The sequence below is a fragment of the Lissotriton vulgaris genome, chromosome 5, assembly GCF_964263255.1.
Source record: "Lissotriton vulgaris chromosome 5, aLisVul1.2, whole genome shotgun sequence".
In the NCBI taxonomy this organism is placed as follows: domain Eukaryota; kingdom Metazoa; phylum Chordata; class Amphibia; order Caudata; family Salamandridae; genus Lissotriton; species Lissotriton vulgaris.
The window spans coordinates 200,727,988-200,744,790 of NC_141693.1; positions in this window are offsets into that span (position 1 = coordinate 200,727,988).

Sequence of the window (16,803 nt, forward strand, 5' to 3'; positions counted from 1 at the left end):
GGCAATCAACTTCTTTTTGTCCCCTATAATGTCCGATCCTTCAACGTAATCTTCAAACTCTTCCAGCCATTCTTGCCATCTGGGACCCATACTCCCTCCAGTTGTCACCTTGAGTGGCGCGGGTGCCCGCAGGAGCGACCCACCTGTGGCCTGGGGACTGGCGTCATTTGGTGGAGGCTGATTGTTGTCTTCGTCAGACATTTTGCAGAAATCTCACTTGGTTTTACCAATGCTTGTTTCCTTGCCAATGCCTGCTTACTTGCCACTGTTTGCTTATTTATCCTTGCGTGTTTAGTTGCAGATACCAATGCTTGTTTGCTCGCCAGTGCTTGTTTGACTTCCGGTGCCAATGCTTGTTTATTTGCCAATGCTTGTTTCTTTGCCAGTGCTTGTTTTATTTCTGTCGCCAATGCTTGTTTGTTTACCAGTGCTTGTTTTATTTCTGTTGCCAATGCTTGTTTATTGGCCAATGCTTGTTTATTTTACCAGTGCCTGACTTCAAAATGGCCGCCGTCACTCTATACAGGTTTGTCCTTCCCAGACGCCTGACTTCAAGATGGCCACCATCACTGCAGGCACACACGAGGCTGGCTCTCCAGGCTCATTCATTCGAGGTCACTCAGGACTCACCGGCGGTCGGCTTCTGGGGCAGTCCACGCCAGGATTCACTCCTCCTCAGCCACTATGGACATCAGGTGAGATTGGGGTGGGCTCCCGGCTCACATTCGTAGTTCCCGCTCTCTCGCGCCGACGGCCTGCCAAACCTCACGCATTAGGCGTGACGTTTTCCCGATCTCCGACAGCGCCTGGGCTCAAATTGCAGCGCTCTCAGCAGCGCTTGCTGGCGGCACGTCGTGGACGCCGTCCACGGTTCTGGGGCACTTCTTCTTCCTTCCTGGGCACAACACAGGGTCGGAGTGGGCTCCCGATCTCTGCACACGGGCCACTCACCCAGGACACACGCTTCCAGCGTGAGACGCGTTTCAACGCGATAAACTGCTTGGCTCTCGAGCGATTCAGCGCTCGTTTCTTCGGCCCCTCTGCTCCCTCACAGACTTTGAAGGGCAATCTTAACAGCTGCTGGCCTCGTCCTTCAGGCGGCAGCAGGGCTCCATTCAGCAGGGTTTTCGAAGCTGTTCGGGACAGGGCGTCCTTGTGAGGCTCTGCACACAGTGGGGCTTGCTCTATCCCACCCTCGTCGCCAGTTGTAGCATCCAGCTACAAAGAACCACAGACACAGGTTCTTAATTAATGGAGCTTTATTAACAGTTACTTGTCTCTACCCTGTCCCTACTCTAACTGCCCCTTTCCTGTGTCCGCTCCTCCTCTTCCTCTGGCCCCCTAGCTCCGCCCACTCCCAACTACTAGTATGCTAACTTCATAACACCCATGTGGGGTGATTAATGCGCTTTACAAGACTTCATTACATTACAGTGAGTGCCACATAATGTAATTACATTACAAGCCCATGCCAATAATACTACCACTGTGACACTCAGCGGTTGGCAGTCCATTGTAGTTGATCTACCGGCGCAGCTTTGGGCCGTTTTGTTTCCGGTACCCTGGTGAGCAACCGCATGGACGATCTTTGTCCTGGCTGCTGCCGGAGTGCCTTGCCCGCCGGGTGCCGCCGGGCTCGGGGCAGACTCGCTTCCTAGAATGGGGCGGATGCGGCGATCGCCTGTCGGGAGCAACGCCCCCTTGGTGAACTGATCGTGATCGGCTCCGGGCGGCGGGGCTGTCCGGTGGCCGTTTGGTGTCCGCGGGGCCATTGCCTCCGTGGTTTTGCTAGGTTCGGATCACGTCCCCCCGGGGCTCCGCCGGGTCCGTGACTTGACTGCATGACGCTCGCTGGTCAACCCAGCCTATTACCTCTGTGATTCTTGCGGTCCTATATTAAGAGGACTATGTTACCATGTTCATTTCCTCCTCTAAACCCACCCCCCCCTCCTTTATTCAGGTAATCACCTAACAGCTCAGGCCCCACAAGGACAGTCTTTGGGGACCCTCCATCCGGGAATTAGGGGTAAGAATTTATGATTAGCATGACACCTCTGTGTTTTTTCAATCCCTTTCCCCCATTGAAGTGCTTAAGGCTCACTTTGTCAGTATCCACACTACCCCTTGGCTCTGAAACACAAATACGTGACAAGCATGGAGTGTAACACGTTGTGTACATACATTTAATGTATTTGTAACTTGTTTTTACTGACGCATGCCTCTCCGTGATACACACAGTGTATCTTTTTGTTCTTTCTTTCTCTCTCACTGTACATAGGTGTGAGCCCCTGAGCCATACCAAACAATGGACAAATATCCATCTGTGCGATGTCCTGACTTATAAATTAAATTTGAGGCTGCAGTGAATGATTCAGTCTCTCTTTTCTTCTCTTTTTCCCACTCAGGGCGGGAACCCACGCAGGACTCCTTCCTGCTTTGGTACAATCACCGCGCAGTTTGTATGTGAAACTTCTTTCAATTTTGATAGATTTCTCTAATCAGTTGATGAGCACACTTTGGTCCTGAAGAATTGCCGCTAAGGCATGAAACATGTTGACCACACCATAGGCGAGGGTTGAACGAGGCCAAACCACCTTACTTTTGAGCTTGGGTACCCCTCCCTTCATTATTTTAACAAGGCAGTGAGCCACACGAATAAAGTAATCTGAAGTGGACTTTACTGATCTTTTTTAACCTTTTTCTTCACGCTCACTACTTTACCTCATAGGCCCCTCACACGCACGCATCTGTTGGCCAGGAACAAAAGAACTCCACTAAAGAGTAGCACTCTGTGCTACCCGTCAGGCATTGCACCGCCAGCCTGTCGCTGGAGCAGGAGGCCAATGATGATACAATACAACCATCAGGTAGGATGACAACAGTCGTCCAGCTTTTTAGTTGTGTGAGGCATCCTCAGTTCCGATAAGGGATTACCTTTATTCCCTGTCACGATTTCACACAATTTTCAGTGAGAGAGTCACTCCTTTAACCTATTACCTTTCTTTTTCTTGTGGAACTTTGTACATTCTGTTGGTTTCCGGTTTAGTAGGACACGTACATTGGACCCCGGTAAATATTGTCCTTAATCTGTCCCTCCTTGTTGTTAAAAGTCCATGGTAGTTCACACAAGCTGCATCATAAGTCCCTTTTACGGGTGCCACTTACAGACGAAACAGATGAGAGAAGGCTCAAGTCCAGCACGCTGCACGGTCCCAGACCAACCAGGAAAGATGCCCAGGCACGCAACACCCGCACGCAACGCCACTGCGGGTCCCAAACAGCTGTGTACTAGGAGTGCTTCCAGACACCTCATGGCCGCAACCAGAGAGGGGAGGGTTTAACACAGCCTGTCCCAGCAGCTCACTGCCAGTCCCGGCAGCTCCCTGCCCGTCCCGGCAGCTCCCTGCCCGTCCCGGTAGCTCTCCGCCTGTCCCAGCCGCTCTGCACCCGTCCCGGCAGATCTCTGCCCCTCCCGGCAGCTCTCAGCCCATCCAGGCAACTCTGTGCCCCTCAGCTCTGTGCCCCTCCTGGCAGCTCTGTGCCTCTCCCAGCAGCTCTGTGCCCCTCCCAGCAGCTCTGTGCAAGACCCAGCAGCTCTCAGCCTGTCCCAGCAGCTCTGTGCCCCTCCCAGCAGCTCTGTGCCATCTCTCCCGTTAACCTTTGTCCGCTCAGGGCCATAAACTTTAAAACAAAATATCCCCAAATGGACAGAACCGGGGAGTACCCAGCTGCTGGAATGTGAACATAAGACCTGCAGAGCTGCTATGTACTGTTGAAGGAAGTGACCTGATTTGGCCACCCGGGTCACTCACGACCACCTCTCAGCCTTCCAAGAAATGAAGAGTCACTGATACAGTAGAGAACACAAACCAAGTTTCTATTAGTAATTGCGCTGCCGCGGAGTCCAGTCTCACTAGCCTCCTTAGATGCTACTGAGGGGACTGACTTTAGAACACTTGGTAAAACATACATAATATGCATTTTTCAACACCCTAAAGTCCCGCCCAGGCAGAATTTTCCAGCTCGGGCACTGGTGAACAATGGAGGTACAGAAGGATGAGCTACCACCTGCAGGACGGGTACACATTATCACACTTTCAAGGTCGTCTTGTTCGAGCTCAGTGCTCTCAAGTGAGGGAGCATGGCTACCATGGGGGAAAGGCATGCGAAGGCAGAATAAGCTGTTCATTAGTACACTAGGGGCCAGATGTAGGTAAGTATATTTTGCCGATTCATAAATACCGAATTTTACCGATTCGGTATTTATGAATCGGTAAAATGGAAGGGGGGAGATGTAGATAGAATCGGTAATTGAATTACCGATTCTGTAAGAATCGGTATTTACCGAATCGGTAAATACCGATTCGGTAATGCCCATTGATTCCTATGGGCATTGAAGCCCATAGGAATCAATGGGCATTACCGAATCGGTATTTACCGATTCGGTAAATACCGAATGTTGCAAGGGTGCAGGGGGTGTCACTTTGACACCCTCTAGCACCCCGAATTCAGGCATGTGTGCCATGTGGCACACAGACATGCCCTAGGGGCATGTCTGTCTGTCACATGCCATAGGTGTGCATGCACACATGTGCATGCACACCTAAAATCGGTATTTTACCACCCAATTGGATTGGGTGGTAAAATACCGATTCGGTAAGGCCTGTGGGACTCAGAAGAGTTCCACCTACATCTCAACATTACCAAATCGGTAAAAATACTGATTCAGTATTTTACCGATTCGGTAAATTTACAGATTCCGTAAATTTACCGAATTGGTAAAATAGGGCCCCTACATGCCAAATACTAAATACCGGTCGGTAACGGGCGAAATCGGCCGTTACCGACCGGTATTTCGGCTCCTACATCTGGCCCTAGGATTCAACCTTGAATATGAAAACACAGAAGTAACTCGGAGCAGCTCTTCGCTGAGTCAGACAGCTAATGAGGTAGAGGCTTTTTTAACAGAGTTTTATATAGCGCAAACTTGACCCGAGACGGGTATCAGAGGGCTTTACATAGCACCAGTTGCATTACAGGCTTACTTTCGATCACAGTACAAAATGGCTGCTAAAGGCAAAATGATTCCGCAAATGCTAACTTAACTCACACAATGCTAGAAAGAGTCGACTAGACGCATTTACAGTCCAACACTGTGTATGATTGACTTTAAAACACATGGGGGAACGCTAAAACCCTAGGAGGGTGGCCTTGGTGGCTCTATCTCTGATAAACACTGGGCTTTCAGTTGTGCACAGACCAAATGGTGTCCTCTAATCACCGCCATAAAATGCTCCACTTCCAATTACTAAATAGGTCCTATACCATCCTAGAAGGGCTGACGAGGATTGACCCCTCTAGGTCGTTAACCTGTCCTAAGTGTCGAACCCCTGATGCAGACTTTCCTCATCTGACATGGACCTGCTAAGTTATTGCGATGTACTGGATGGAATTATTTGATGCACTATCCCAAATAATCTCTTTAGCACTTACCCCTCGCCTTTCAAGGCTGTACTGGGCAATGTCCCACCCATTCCTATAACATTTCACAGCTTTACCGACATTGCTCTTTTTGCCAAAATGAGAGATCACACGTCGCTGAGGCAGCGCTACACGCAGTCGCGGCTGGCATGACACGCAGGTGGGGTGGGAGGGTGCACGCACGGGGAGAGGGGTCACACGGGGAGAGGGGTAATTAAAAAATATTTTAACTTACCTTGGCCTCCGGTCCACCGTCGCTTCTCCTCTCTCCACTTCTACAGAAAGCAGGCAGCCTCCCTCTCCTCCCCTAAGCCAATCACAATGCTGTAATGGCAGCGTTGTCATTGGCTAGGGCACCGACCCCACAGGCGACTATGGGGAGGCCATTTTCTCTATGTGGGCTGCATGCAGCTCACATAGACAAAAGGCAAAGTGTGCATGGCTGGTTTGTTCGGCCCTGGAGCCGACCAAACAGTCAGCGCCCACAACAGTGGACAAGCCACTCCTCCCCTGCCTGGACCAGGAACGCCCACCCTCCCGCCCCCAACCAAAACCTGCCTTCTGCTTTCTCACAGTGCACATAAAATGGTATTTAAAATACAATTTTATGTTTCTGCTTCTCGCACTGCGAGAAAGCAGTGGTGAGACGCTCCTCCGTCCACGTAGAGAAGCCGCCTCTGGCTATAAGCACCACAGTCCAGGCCTGGCTGCGAAGCATACCCTACTGCTATCTAACCAGCAAGGTTTATGACATTACAACCGCCGTCTGCCCAACCGCAAGATATGGAAGCCTCTCCGCTCCTATCTCCTCACTGTGGAGTCCAGCTCACCAGAGTTTACCCTGCTGGCACCAACACCCGCTTGTCCTCAGGCCACACCAGCTGGCTGAGATACTAATGTTTGTTTCTCTGCCTTCCGTACCCCTTCTCCCCTTTCCTGAAGCAATCCTGCTTTTCTTCTGTATTCATCCAGCTATCGCTCTCTCCTGATCCCCAGTATGGTTATAAATACAATCATGATGTTTGTACATGTAAACAAGTATGTGCATACAAATGTTCCACCGTTGCACCTTCTGTCACTTTCTTTTATCTTTGTTTTTCTTTCTTTCGTGAAATGTAATGCTGAAAAATGGTTTCATAAAGGATAAAAAAAAAGACCTCAGGATCCATTTGTCTGTTCAACTGATACAAACACACAAATTGTGATATGAGGCACATTTGCAATAAGCCTAATCTCTGGCTATCGCTCAGGTTCCAACCCATGGTTCTTTTGCCCAGCATGCCACCTCAGTTTGGACCTAGCTATACGCAAACCAGTCTAGGTCATGCTCCAATATGAACAGTCCATCCCCAACTGCCAAGTCGGGTTCTTTCAGGGCTGGAAGATAAGCAACCCAAGACCAGCTTGAGTGTTTTATGTAGCCCCTATGTGGCCTAGGTAATCGTCAAATGTGAGTCCCGTGCTGAGTATGTCCTTGGACCCAAGCTACACCCGACTGAAGAGCCTCAATCAAGACTATACCAGTCTTGGGTTGCTTGTGTTCTGGTTCAGAAACAGACATTGCCTGGCAGTTTGGGCTGGACCTTTTCTATTGAAGCAGGGTCAAGACTGCATATGGCTGGGTCCAAACTGAGGTGGTATCGCGGACAAAAGGACAAAGGATTCGAATGCTACCACAAGCACTTTAATCAAATTTAAAACGTTCTTCCCATCGCCTTTTCTGAGTATGGTGTAGTACCCTACATGGCAGGGTATGCCCAGACGTGGGTCCCATGCTCACTGCGCCGCTGAAACCAAGCTACACCAGACTGAAAAGCCCCAATCATAGCAAAATCGGCCTCAGGGGGAATGTGACCTGGCAGTTCGAGCTGAACTGTTCCAACTGGAGAAGGGATACGACTAATTTGCATATGGCGGAGTGCAAACTCAGGTGGTGTGGTGTGCAAAATAACTATGGACTCGGGTGCAGCCCGTGTGATTACCAGTGACTGATTAATTCAGGCATTCCACCCATCACGTTTGTGTATACTTTTATGTTGTTATTATAGTCAAACCCATTCTAATCCGGTTTTACAATTGTAACTTTCGATATTTTGGGGCAGATTTATGTTAACTGGCGCATCCCCAGGGATGCGCCATTTAACATGCGCCACAGTGCGCCACAGCTCCGCCAGCCATGGTGCGCCGCATTTATAATGCGAAAACAACAGGTGATGGACCGAATGTGGATCAATGTCACACACTCACCCCAGTCCAAAGATCTGGACCCAAATCCATTGTTTTTTTGCACTCCACACCACCCTGGGTTAGACAATGGCAATATGCAAATCAGCTCTGACCCTGTGCCCCATGGGAACAGTCCAGTCCGAACTACAAAAGCCATGTCCTTCCCAGAACGGAATCAAGCATCCGAGGACCGGACCGGTTTCGAGGTAACACCTCTCATCAGCCCGGCTAGCTTGACTCCAGTGGTGTGGAGTGCCTGGGACCCACGTCTGGGCATCCCCAGCGCACTTAGGGCGGAATATGCAAAAACAACAGGTGATGGACCGAATGTGGATCAATGTCACACACTCACCCCAGTCCAAAGATCTGGGCCCAAATCCATCGTTTTTTTGCACTCCACACCACCCTGGGTTAGACAATGGCAATATGCAAATCAGCTCTGACCCTGTGCCCCATGGGAACAGTCCAGTCCGAACTACAAAAGCCATGTCCTTCCCAGAACGGAATCAAGCATCCGAGGGCCGGACCGGTTTCGAGGTAACACCTCTCATCAGCCCGGCTAGCTTGACTCCAGTGGTGTGGAGTGCCTGGGACCCACGTCTGGGCATCCCCAGCGCACTTAGGGCGGAATATGCAAAAACAACAGGTGATGGACCGAATGTGGATCAATGTCACACACTCACCCCAGTCCAAAGATCTGGGCCCAAATCCATCGTTTTTTTGCACTCCACACCACCCTGGGTTAGACAATGGCAATATGCAAATCAGCTCTGACCCTGTGCCCCATGGGAACAGTCCAGTCCGAGCTACAAAAGCCATGTCCTTCCCAGAACGGAATCAAGCATCCGAGGCCCGGACGGTTTCAAGGTAACACCTCTCATCAGCCCGGCTAGCTTGACTCCAGTGGTGTGGAGTGCCTGGGACCCACGTCTGGGCATCCCCAGCGCACTTAGGGCGGAATATGCAAAAACAACAGGTGATGGACCGAATGTGGATCAATGTCACACACTCACCCCAGTCCAAAGATCTGGACCCAAATCCATCGTTTTTTTGCACTCCACACCACCCTGGGTTAGACAATGGCAATATGCAAATCAGCTCTGACCCTGTGCCCCATGGGAACAGTCCAGTCCGAACTACAAAAGCCATGTCCTTCCCAGAACGGAATCAAGCATCCGAGGACCGGACCGTTTTTTTTTTTTTTTGTAAAAATATACTTTATTTAAAATTATTTGTCAGGTTTACATTTTAAGCAGTCCCTTATATTTGGGTGCTGTACATTTAACCATTCTCAAAGTAGCGCATTAGGCTATCTTTGGTGGTTTTCCATCAAGATTTCTCATTTTACCCATCCAGACCAACTCCTGATTTTCCAGGTTTCCTTTGCCCACTCTTGTCTAAATCTATGGGTGTCTATGCACATGTAAGAGAACATTTTAGTGAAAACAAGTTTTTGGCATTCTTTTTCCGTGATTGCTTGGTGTTTGTACAAGGAAAGGTTCCTGTTTTCCCACATCGCCTCTTTCACACAGTTTATTATTCTCCATAGTGTCCTTTCTTTATTTGCCTTGCAATTCATGCCCAACCTATATAGAACCAGTTCATAGGACAGGGATGCCTGTCCTGTTAATTCTTTAATGAGCTGTCCCATTGCCTTCCACATGCTTTGTGCTCCGCCGCAGTTCCAAATAAAGTGCATCAGGGATTCATCTGCTGCACAGCCTGGTGTTGGGCACCTTGCTGTTTTTGCCAGTTTCCTTGCATGTTGGAATTGTTTCACGGGTAGGCATTTGGATACCATCATCCATGCCAAGTCTTTCTGGGAGTTTGTCAAGTCTTTGTGGTTCACCATCTCCCAAACCTTCCCTGATTGCTTCTCTGATAAGTTGTTTACCATTGTCACTGAGTCTGTTTCTTTCAGTTCTTTGCTTAAGGCCATCTGGGGTGTGATGTCCTTCGCTTGAATTTGTCTCTCTTCCAGCTTCTTGAAGAAAGGCTTGATGCCTTTGTACGCAGGGGGTGGTTCTAGTAAAAAAGGCTTTGTATTGTCCAGATTACATATGCCCTCTCTTGATAAGATGAAACTTGTAGCAAACAGAGTGTAGGCAGCCACATGTGAGTCTTTCTTTGCATTCCCCAGTATGTTTTTAACAAAAGGTGACATCAGGAAGTCATGGAGGTTTGGCAGGTCTTTCCCTCCTTTTGTGGGTAGTTTGAAAACTGTGTCTCTTTTTAGTTTTTCAATTTTTGACCCCCAAAAGAAGTTTGCAAAAAGTCTTTGTGTCACTTTTGTCCACCTGTATGATGGAGGGAAAATCATGGCAATAAACATCAGGATTGGTAGACATATTGCTTTCAGCACCAAGACTTTCCCTTCCAGGGAAAGTTTTCTTGTCGTCCAGAGCGCCATTTTCTGCTTGAGCTTTGTCTGGATCTTCTCCCAGTTTATTTCTCCCTTCATGTCCTGTGAAAAAAGAATCCCCAGTATTTTTACTGGGTCTTTGGAAGGTTTCACTGGGAGCTGAGACAGTTTGTCCCATTGTCCCACTGTCATGCAGTGTGTTTTCTCCACATTCACCTGTAGCCCAGCTGCTAGGGAAAATAGTTGGGTTATAAGGAAAGTTCTTTTCATGGATCTAGTATCAGTGCAAGCAATGGTGACATCGTCCATGTATGCTACACATTTGACCTGTTTGCCTTGGCTGCCCGGTACCAGAGGGCCAGTTATGCACTTGTCCTTCCTGATGGCACATAGGAGAGGTTCAATTGCACATACAAAGAGTGCCGGTGATAAGGGGCATCCTTGTCTGACCCCCGATTCAATGTGGAACCCCTCAGATAGTGTACCATTTATAAGGACCTGGCTTTCACATCCAGTGTATATTAAGCCAATAGTTTTGATGAAACCTTCTGGGAATCCCATTTTCCTGAGCACTTTGAAAAGGTATTCATGACTTAGGGAGTCAAAGGCTTTCTGGAAATCAAGGGCCAAGATAGCTAGTGGATTCCCCCTGTCTTTCGCTAACCACAAGGTGTCTCTAATAATGGTCAAGCTGTCCCAGATTTTCCTTCCTGGGACCGCACATGTTTGGTCTGGGTGCACGATGGACCGGTTTCGAGGTAACACCTCTCATCAGCCCGGCTAGCTTGACTCCAGTGGTGTGGAGTGCCTGGGACCCACGTCTGGGCATCCCCAGCGCACTTAGTGCGGAATATGCAAAAATAACAGGTGATGGACCGAATGTGGATCAATGTCACACACTCACCCCAGTCCAAAGATCTGGGCCCAAATCCATCGTTTTTTTGCACTCCACACCACCCTGGGTTAGACAATGGCAATATGCAAATCAGCTCTGACCCTGTGCCCCATGGGAACAGTCCAGTCCAAACTACAAAAGCCATGTCCTTCCCAGAACGGAATCAAGCATCCGAGGACCGGACCGGTTTCGAGGTAACACCATTGTCTAACCCAGGGTGGTGTGGAGTGCAAAAAAACGATGGATTTGGGCCCAGATCTTTGGACTGGGGTGAATGGTGACATTGATCCACATTCTGTCCATCACCTGTTTTGTTTGCAATTGCCGCCATAAGTGCGCTGGGGATGCCCAGACGTGGGTCCCAGGCACTCCACAACACTGGAGTCAAGCTAGCCGGGCTGATGAGAGGTGTTACCTCGAAACCGGTCCGGTCCTCGGATGCTTGATTCCGTTCTGGGAAGGACATGGCTTTTGTAGTTCGGACTGGACTGTTCCCATGGGGCACAGGGTCAGAGCTGATTTGCATATCGCCATTGTCTAACCCAGGGTGGTGTGGAGTGCAAAAAAACGATGGATTTGGGCCCAGATCTTTGGACTGGGGTGAATGTGTGACATTGATCCACATTCTGTCCATCACCTGTTTTGTTTGCAATTGCCGCCATAAGTGCGCTGGGGATGCCCAGACGTGGGTCCCAGGCACTCCACACCACTGGAGTCAAGCTAGCCGGGCTGATGAGAGGTGTTACCTCGAAACCGGTCCGGTCCTCGGATGCTTGATTCCGTTCTGGGAAGGACATGGCTTTTGTAGTTCGGACTGGACTGTTCCCATGGGGCACAGGGTCAGAGCTGATTTGCATATCGCCATTGTCTAACCCAGGGTGGTGTGGAGTGCAAAAAAACGATGGATTTGGGCCCAGATCTTTGGACTCGGGTGAATGTGTGACATTGATCCACATTCTGTCCATCACCTGTTTTGTTTGAAATTGCCGCCATAAGTGCGCTGGGGATGCCCAGACGTGGGTCCCAGGCACTCCACACCACTGGAGTCAAGCTAGCCGGGCTGATGAGAGGTGTTACCTCGAAACCGGTCCGGTCCTCGGATGCTTGATTCCGTTCTGGGAAGGACATGGCTTTTGTAGTTCGGACTGGACTGTTCCCATGGGGCACAGGGTCAGAGCTGATTTGCATATCGCCATTGTCTAACCCAGGGTGGTGTGGAGTGCAAAAATACGATGGATTTGGGCCAAGATCTTTGGACTGGGGTGAATGTGTGACATTGATCCACATTCTGTCCATCACCTGTTTTGTTTGCAATTGCCGCCATAAGTGCGCTGGGGATGCTCAGACGTGGGTCCCAGGCACTCCACACCACTGGAGTCAAGCTAGCCGGGCTGATGAGAGGTGTTACCTCGAAACCGGTCCGGGTCCCAGGCACTCCACACCACTGGAGTCAAGCTAGCCGGGCTGATGAGAGGTGTTACCTCGAAACCGGTCCGGTCCTCGGATGCTTGATTCCGTTCTGGGAAGGACATGGCTTTTGTAGTTCGGACTGGACTGTTGCCATGGGGCACAGGGTCAGAGCTGATTTGCATATCGCCATTGTCTAACCCAGGGTGGTGTGGAGTGCAAAAAAATGATGGATTTGGGCCCAGATCTTTGGACTGGGGTGAATGTGTGACATTGATCCACATTCTGTCCATCACCTGTTTTGTTTGCAATTGCCACCATAAGTGCGCTGGGGATGCCCAGACGTGGGTCCCAGGCACTCCACACCACTGGAGTCAAGCTAGCCGGGCTGATGAGAGGTGTTACCTCGAAACCGGTCCAGTCCTCGGATGCTTGATTCCGTTCTGGGAAGGACATGGCTTTTGTAGTTCGGACTGAACTGTTCCCATGGGGCACAGGGTCAGAGCTGATTTGCATATCGCCATTGTCTAACCCAGGGTGGTGTGGAGTGCAAAAAAACGATGGATTTGGGCCCAGATCTTTGGACTGGGGTGAATGTGTGACATTGATCCACATTCTGTCCATCACCTGTTTTGTTTGCAATTGCCGCCATAAGTGCGCTGGGGATGCCCAGACGTGGGTCCCAGGCACTCCACACCACTGGAGTCAAGCTAGCCGGGCTGATGAGAGGTGTTACCTCTAAACCGGTCCGGTCCTCGGATGCTTGATTACGTTCTGGGAAGGACATGGCTTTTGTAGTTCGGACTGGACTGTTCCTATGGGGCACAGGGTCAGAGCTGATTTGCATATCGCCATTGTCTAACCCAGGGTGGTGTGGAGTGCAAAAAAACGATGGATTTGGGCCCAGATCTTTGGACTGGGGTGAATGCGTGACATTGATCCACATTCTGTCCATCACCTGTTTTGTTTGCAATTGCCGCCATAAGTGCGCTGGGGATACCCAGACGTGGGTCCCAGGCACTCCACACCACTGGAGTCAAGCTAGCCGGGCTGATGAGAGGTGTTACCTCGAAACCGGTCCTCGGATGCTTGATTCCATTCTGGGAAGGACATGGCTTTTGTAGTTCGGACTGGACTGTTCCCATGGGGCACAGGGTCAGAGCTGATTTGCATATCGCCATTATCTAACCCAGGGTGGTGTGGAGTGCAAAAAAACGATGGATTTGGGCCCAGATCTTTGGACTGGGGTGAATGTGTGACATTGATCCACATTCTGTCCATCACCTGTTTTGTTTGCAATTGCCGCCATAAGTGCGCTGGGGATGCACAGACGTGGGTCCCAGGCACTCCACACCACTGGAGTCAAGCTAGCCGGGCTGATGAGAGGTGTTACCTCGAAACCAGTCCGGTCCTCGGATGCTTGATTCCGTTCTGGGAAGGACATGGCTTTTGTAGTTCGGACTGGACTGTTCCCATGGGGCACAGGGTCAGAGCTGATTTGCATATCGCCATTGTCTAACCCAGGGTGGTGTGGAGTGCAAAAAAACGATGGATTTGGGCCCAGATCTTTGGACTGGGGTGAATGTGTGACATTGATCCACATTCTGTCCATCACCTGTTTTGTTTGCATTTATAATGCGGCGCACCATGGTGCAACAACGGCACAGATGCGTGACGCATCTGTGCCGGAAATGTGTCGCATTGCTGGAGTTGCGTCGCAAGTGCGACGCAGCTCCAGCAAGGCTCGGGGGGTGCCCCATTTTAACAATGCTGCGTCAAGACCTACGCCTGCTTCAAGCAGGCGCAGGCTTTTGCCGCAGCATTGGCTTAAAAGTGACTGAGTGAAATCTCATAGATTTCACTCAGCCACTTTTGCGAGGCGCACCTGCCCCGGAACGCCCACCCTGCGCCGGAACGCCCACAAGCGGCGCAGGGCTTTACAACGTGACACATCTGCCTAGATGCGTCACGTTGTAAATCGTTCGTAGGGATGCGCCACGTTTACGCCGCCTTGCGTGACGCAACAGCGGCGTAAACATGGCGCAAGGGCCTCATAAATCTGCCCCTTTGTTTTTAGCCCAACCTTACCTTCCAGCCTCCCAGAGGCAGCGCCAGCCTCTTTGGCTAAAGGTCTGGGTTGAGCTAATTGGGGGAGAGTCAACTCCCAAAAATGCGTACTTTATGGCCTGGAACCCCAAAGTGAGGGCGGCAGAGGGCACTCTGCCATTGGTTCATGCAACGGTGCGTACAGGAGTGTAGGTGGGTATGCTACCAACGGGCTATAGAACAGGGTGGGGCAGGGCAGGTGGACTGCAAGGCACAGGGCGCCCTGTAATATTCTATTCACCAAGGTGTCCGTGGTGGGGGGGGGGGGGCTGCTGCCAAGGGGTCGTAGAGTGATCTAGAGACCTTAGCCGGACCACGGATCGCCAGAGGACCCAGAACACCTTTCCAATGAGCCTTAAAAGCTATCCACGGGGCTGGTGGGAGGGGGCGCAGCAAGGCATACTGCCAAAGGGCCATCCGCACGCTGACGCGGAAGCAGTGGAGGGAGGTCGCATGCCCCTTGGGGCAGGTGTTAAGCTGCCTTGTGACCCAGGAGCTCGCTGTCAACAAACCCGCCAAAAGCCTGCCGGGGGCTCCACGCAGCCCTGCTAAAACGGGAGGGGCTTCGAATGGGCGCCCCTTCCTCCAAAGTCTTCGAGCTGGTGTCAGCGGGGGCACCGCAGCCGTGTTTGTGTGCACAGGCTGCAATTTAGCGATAGATTAACCCTTGATTGGCCTGGAACCTGCCGATACCCTCCAGCCCCGCCTTTCACTAATGTGCCACGGTTTACATGTGGATGATGAGTCGTGAGCAGTGCCAGCCAGTGGTGCCGGGGTACCCTGCACGTGGACAGAAAGGGGGGGGGTACAATCACTGCCATGTGTGAAAGATTTACGGGTTATTTCGTCTGGCAGCGTCAATTGCTTTAAAAGAGCCAGAACCCGCGGAAACTCCAATTGACACTCTGGTACTAAAGGTCTGCCCCTCGGGCACGCTTCGGAGAACAGTCCCTCCTGCGTGGGGGCTGAGGCTTGAGGACGGCGCGGCGACGGGGGCGGGACACACTAGTGCCTGCGTCCCTTCAAAGGCGAACCTCCCTGCCTGTAATAAGTCGCATCGACATTTTTTTGGGGGGTGCCATCGCCTCGACCAGGTGTGTGTGGGTAAATACCCCCCGCGGACGGGATTCTGTGCTTTAGTTGATGGGGTGAACCAGCCGTGGGTGTCTTTCCTGGTTAGTTGAAGCAATCTGGTTAATTTGAGTAGGCGAAACTTCTCGTGTGTCTGTGCTTGGTGGGCGACACTTCTTGGGTGTCTGTGCTGAGTGACTGCAACCCTGTAGAAGCTTGGACTGAGGAAAGGGCGACACTTCCCTCTGGGTCACTGCAGACCCTGTTTCCAGTCCCACACTTTTGTGTGGTAGCCTCGTGCATGAGGGTTGGCGTCTTCTTTTGATTTCACTGGTCTAATTGGGCTAAACCAAGGATTTGTAGGCGAACGATCAGGGCCGGAAGTAACGTCATAATGGTCTGGACTGAGGTCGTCATCCTAGGACTGGGTGGTTGGATACTGTTAGCATTTTGGGGGGTGAAGCTGGTGAGTGTCAGTGCCGGGAGGGTCACTGACTGTGCACTGTGTGCAAGCTTGCCTCTTTGTGTGCCGGGCTGTGTGGGTACATCCCATGTGAGTGGCGGTGCTAAGAACCTCTTTACATCGGCTCCAGGCAGCCGCCCGCAGATCACCATAGTTTAAAACACAGCTATTCCGTTTCACTCTCATAGTCAATGCTTTATTGTTGAAGTTAATAAAAACCATAACAGTATCATGATAGAGAAAAGGTCAAACAATTTGCAGGCATTTAAAATATTTAAAAAGACGTAAATATTTTTCTTTTAAGAAAAAGAACACAGTTCATATCATGTTGCACTATTGATGCGGCCCCGCCACCCCTCAAAGCAGGTGGACACGACCCCACACCCGGCCACGGAGACCCGCAGGGGGAGCACCCCTCTGGATGTGACTAGGGTCGATTTCGGTGGGACGTGTAAATTGTCCACCCTCAGAGTCTTGGAAGGGCAGTGTCCACCGCTCTGTGCAGGTGTTATATGTGAGAGGCTGTCTCTGGCACGGCCCTGCTGGTCTGGAGGGTCCCTCTCTGATGCTCGTGAGGGAGTCTCCCTCTTGGGGCTTTGTCCGGGTGTAACAGTCATTTTTCCAAGTGTCTCTCTGTCGCTCTTGCTGGTTTGAAGTGTCCCTCTCCGGGTGGGGACGCCTTTAATTGGCTCTCACTTGTGCGGCAGTCTCCCTTTGTTGGGCTGTCACTGGAGTGAGCATTCTTTTGGTACTGTGGGAGTACCTCTCTCGGGGGTCTCTTTGGGTACTTTG